We start from the raw sequence: 6,006 nt of genomic DNA on the forward strand, positions 1-6,006 counted from the left end.
ATACCTCCATGTTTCAAGCAGACCACCAAAGTCCCTGTGCCCAAGGAAGCGAAGAAACCTGCCTAAATGATTACCGCCCCGTAGCACTCACGTCAGTAGCCATGAAGTGCTTTGAAAGGCTGGTCATGGCTCACATCAACAGCATCCTCCCGGATACCCTAGACCCACTCCAATTCGCATACCGCCTCAACAGATCCACAGATGACGCAATCTCAATTGCACTCCACACTGCCCTTTCCCACCTGGACAAAAGGAACACCTATGTGAGAATGCTGTTCATTGACTTTTTTTTAATTTATTTTTTATTTAACCAGGTAGGCCAGTTGAGAACAAGTTCTCATTTACAACTGCGACCTGGCAAAGATAAAGCAAATCAGTGCGACGAAAACAACAACACAGAGTTACACATAAACAAACGTACAGTCAATAACACAATATAACATTTTTGAAAAATCTATGTACAGTGTGTGCAAATGTAGAAGAGTAGGGAGGTAGGCAATAAATAAGCCATAGAGGTGAAATAATTACAATTAAGTATTAACACTGGAGTGATAGATGTGCAGATGATGATGTGCAAGTAGAGATACTGGGGTGCAAAAGAGCAAGAGGGTAAGTAATAATATGGGGATGAGGTAGTTGGGTGTGCTATTTACAGATTGGCTGTGTACAGGTACAGTGATAGGTAAGCTGCTCTGACAGCTGATGCTTAAAGTGAGAGAGGGAGATATAAGACTCCAGCTTCAGAGATTTTTGCAGTTCGTTCCAGTCATTGGCAGCAGAGTACTGGAAGGAGAGGCGGCCAAAGTAAGTTTTGGCTTTGGGGATGACCAGTGAAATATACCAGCTGGAGCGCATGCTACGGGTGGGTGTTGCTATGGTGACCAGTGAGCTGAGATAAGGCGGGGCTTTACCTAGCAAAGATTTATAGATGACCTGGAGCCAGTAGGTTTGGCGATGGATATGTAGTGAGGGCCAGCCAATGAGAGCATACAGTTCGCAGTGGTGGGTAGTATATGGGGATTTAGTGACAAAACGAATAACACTGTGATAGACTACATCTCGTTTGCTGAGTAGAGTGTTGGGGGCTATTTTGTAAATGACATCGCCGAAGTCAAGGATCGGTAGGATAGTCAGTTTTACAAGGGTATGTTTGGTCGCATGAGTGAAGCAGGCTTTGTTGCGAAATAGGAAGCTGATTCTAGATTTAATTTTGTATTGTAGATGCTTAATGTGAGTCTGGAAGGAGAGTTTACAGTCTAACCAGACACCTAGGTATTTGTAGTTGTCCACATATTCTAAGTCAGAACCGTCCAGAGTAGTGATGCTAGTCGGGAGGGAGGGTGCGGGCAGCAATCGGTTGAAGAGCATGCACTTAGTTTTACTAGTATTTAAACGCAGTTGGAGGCCACGGAAGGAGAGTTGTATGCCGTTGAAGCTCGTTTGGAGGTTTGTTAGCACAGTGTCCAAAGAAGGGCCAGATGTATACAGAATGGTGTCGTGTGCGTAGAGGTGGATCAGAGAATCACCAGCAGCAAGAGCGACATCATTGATATATACAGAGAAAAGGATCGGCCCGAGAATTGAACCCTGTGACAACCCCATAGAGATTGCCAGAGGTCCGGACAACAGGCCCTCCGATTTGACACACTGAACTCTATTTGAGAAGTAGTTGGTGAACCAGGCGAGGCAGTCATTTGAGAAGCCAAGGCTATTGAGTCTGCCGATAAGAATGCGGTGATTGACAGAGTCAAAAGCCTTGGCCAGGTCGATGAAGACAGCTGCACAGTACTGTCTGACTACAGCTCAGCGTTCAACACCATAGTGCCCACGAAGCTCATCACTAAGCTAAGGACCCTGAGACTAAACACCTCCCTCAGCTACTGGTTCCTGGACTTCCTGACGGCCCGCCCCCAGATGATAAGGGTAGACAACAACATGTCTGCCACGCTGATCCTCAACACCGGGGCCCCTCAGGGGTGTGTACTTAGTCCCCTCCTGTACTCCCTGTTCACCCACGACTACGTGTCCAAACACGACTCCAACACCATCATTAAGTTTGCTGACGACACAACAACTGATCACCGACAACGATGAGACAGCCTATAGGGAGGAGGTCAGAGAACTGGCAGTGTGATGCCAGGACAACAACCTCTCTCTCAATGTGAGCAAGACAAAGGAGCTGATCGTGGCCTACAGGAAAAGGTGGGCCGAACTGGCCCCCCTTAACATCGACGGGGCTGTAGTGGAGCGGGTAGAGAGTTTCAAGTTCTTTGGGGTCCACATCACCAACAATCTATCATGGTCCAAACACAACAAGACAGTCGAGAAGAGGGCACAACAACACCTTTTCCCCCTCAGGAGACTGAAAAGATTTGACATGGGTCCCCAGATCCTCAAAAAGTTCTACAGCTGCACCATCGAGAGCGTCCTGACCAGTTGCATCACCACCTGGTATGGCAACTGCTCGGCATCTGACCATAAGGCGCTACAGAGGGTAGTGCGTACGGCCCAGTACATCACTGGGGCCAAGCTTCCTGCAATCCAGGACCTATATACTAGGCGGTGTCAGAGGAAAGCCCAAAATATTGTCAGAGACTCCAGTCACCCAAGTCATAGACTGTTTTCTCTGCTACCGCACAGCAAGCGGTACCGGAGCACCAGGTCTAGGACCAAAAGGCTCCTTAACAGCTTCTACCCCCAAGACATAAGACTGCTGAACAATTAATCAAATGGCACCAGACTATTTACATTGACACTCCCCCCCCCCCCCCCCCCCCCATTTGTTTTGTACACTGCTGCTACTCGCTGTTTATTATCTATGCATAGTCACTTCACCCCTACCTACATGTACAAATTACCTCGATTAACCTGTACCCCCGCACATTGAGTCAGTACCGGTACCCCCTGTATATAGCCTCGTTATTGTTATTTTATTGTGTTACTTTTCATTCTTTTTTACTTTAGTTCATTTGGTAAATATTTATATAACTCTTTCTTGAACTGCACTGTTGGTTAAGGGCTTGTAAGTAAGCACTTCACAGTAATGTCTACACTCGTCAGCGCATGTGACAAATAAAGTTTGATTTGATTTGACATCAAATTAATGTTATATAATGTAGTGTGTGTGTGTGTGTGTGTGTGTGTGTGTGTGTGTGTGTGTGTGTGTGTGTGTGTGTGTGTGTGTGTGTGTGTGTGTGTGTGTGTGTGTGTGCGTGCACACGCGTGTGAGCGTGTACTGTATACAGATTATGTGTCTGTGTGAAGTAGGAATGACAAGAATCTTTTTTGGCTTGTACCCATGAGAGGGATGCTATATATATCTGCAGTATGAGAACCGAACTCGCTCCCCTCTCCCTGCAGTCCTCCTCTCTCACTCCCTCTCCTCTCGTTACAGAAGGCCCCGTCACTGTAATTACCCTCTACACACACAACACACGCATACACACACACACACACACACACATCCTTAAGGACCCCTGCAGTTCCCTGTCTGACCCCGCTTACCTTCCCCTGCGATAGAAGAGGAAGAGGGATTCAACAGGAGACATACACACTTCTTCAGATATACACACTATATACAATACTGTACTATGTGTGTGGTGGGGGGGAGCAGTTGCTTGTGTTGTGTGTGTGTGTGTGTGTGTGTGTGTGTGTGTGTGTGTGTGTGTGTGTGTGTGTGTGTGTGTGTGTGTGTGTGTGTGTGTGTGTGTGTGTGTGTGTGTGTGTGTGTGTGTGTGTGTGTGTTTCTTTTGATTTTTGGTGGATGCGTGTGATGTATTATTTTGCATTGTTTGGTATCACTGCACTGTTGGAGCTAGAAGCATAAGCATTTCACTGCATCTGCAATAACATCTGCAAAATCTGGGTTTTCAACCAATAACATTTGATTTTTGGTTTTTCACACAGCTTCGGCCCTTAACCCCACACGACACACACTCACACAGCCTCCCAAGTATGGAGTACATTGATGACTGACAGCTGTGTGGTTTGCAACTCACTCAAACAGACATGCATAGGTTAGTAGATAATGAACAGTGAATACACTCAGCAATATATCTCTCTCTAATGCATTGCTCTGAACACAAACTCAATCCATTTGTCTTTGACGCGTCATTACAGCACTTGCATTCAAACACAAACTCTCACTTTGACATAGACCTCATTCTACTATGAACTTTTTCTTTCAGACAGTCATACTGTATACAGCATTGAATGAACATTCATTCTCACATCATAATTGCCTGTGATTAGCTTACAGTGCTTTCGGAAAGTATTCCGACCCCTAGACCTTTCCCACATTTTGTTACGTTACAGCCTTATTCTAAACTGGATTAAATTGTTTTCCCCCCTCATCAATCTACACACAATACCCCATGATGACAAAGCAAAAACAGGCTTTTAGACATTTTTGCAAATGTATTAAAAATAAAAAACAGATACCTTTATTTACATAAGTATTTAGACCCTTTGCTATGAGACTGGAAATTGAGCTCAGGTACATCCTGTTTCCATTGATCATCCTTGAGATGTTTCTACAAGTTGATTGGAGTCCACCTGTGGTAAATTCAGTTGATTGGACATGATTTGGAAAGGCACACACCTGTCTATATAAGGTCTCACAGTTGACAGTATGTGTCAGAGCAAAAACCAAGCCATGAGGTCGAAGGAATTGTCCGTAGAGCTGAGAGACAGGATTGTGTTGAGGCACAGAAGGGTACCAAAACATTTCTGCAGCATCAAAGGTCCCCAAGACCACAGTGGCCTCCATCATTCTTAAATGGAAGAAGTTTAGAACCACCAAGACACTTCCTAGAGCTGGCCGCCCGGCCAAACTGAGAAATCTGGGGGAAAGGGTCTTGGTCAGGTAGGTGATCAAGAACCCGATGGTCACTCTGACAGCACTCCAGAGTTCCCCTGTGGAGATGGGAGAACCTTCCAGAGGATAACCATCTCTGCAGCACTTCACCAATCAGGCCATTATGGTAGAGTGGCCAGACGGAAGCCACTGCTCAGTAAAAGGCACATGACAGCCCGCTTGGAGTTTGCCAGAAGGCACCTAAAGGACTCTCAGACCATGAGAAACAAGATTCTCTGGTCTGATGAAACCAAGCTTGAACTCTTTGGCCTGAATGGCAAGCGTCATGTATGGAGGAAACCTGACACCATCCCTACAGTGAAGCATGTTGGTGGCAGCATCATGCTGTGGGGATGTTTTTCAGCGGCAGGGACTGGGTGACTAGTCAGGATCGAGGCAAAGATGAACGGAGCAAAGTACAGAGAGATCCTTAACGAAAAGCTGCAACAGAGTGCTCAGGACCTCAGACTGGGGCGAAGGTTCACCTTCCAACAGGACAACAACGCACAGCCAAGACAATGCAGGAGTGGCTTCAGGACAAGTCTCTGAATGTCCTTGAGTGGCCCAGTCAGAGCCCGGACTTGAACCTGATCTAACATCTCTGGAGAGACCTGAAAATAGCTGTGCTGTGATGCTCCCCATCCAACCTGACCCGAACTTGAGAGGATCTGCAGAGAACGATGGGAGAAACTCCCCAAATACAAGTGTGCCAAACTTGTAGTGTCATACCTAAGAAGACTCGAGGCTGTAATCGCTGGCAAAGGTGCTTTAACAAAGCACTGAGTAAAGGGTCTGAATACTTATGTAAATGTAATATTTCAATTTTTTATATTTGATACATTTGCAAAAATGTATAAAAACCTGTTTTTCATTGTCATTATGGGGTATTGTGTGTAGATTGATGAGGGGGAAACAACGATTCAATTAATTTTAGAATAAGGCTGTAATGTGTCAAAATGTGGAAAAGGTCAAGGGGTCTGAATACTTTCCAAATGCACTGTATGTCTAAGTCTTTCTCTACCGTGGTGTGTGTGTGTGTGTGTGTGTGTGTGTGTGTGTGTGTGTGTGTGTGTGTGTGTGTGTGTGTGTGTGTGTGTGTGTGTGTGTGTGTGTGTGTGTGTGTGTGTTGTCTGGGGACAAGGAAAGTTCAG

This window comes from Salmo salar, chromosome 07 (assembly GCF_965601325.2).
Source record: "Salmo salar chromosome 07, fSalSal1, whole genome shotgun sequence".
NCBI lineage: Eukaryota > Metazoa > Chordata > Actinopteri > Salmoniformes > Salmonidae > Salmo > Salmo salar.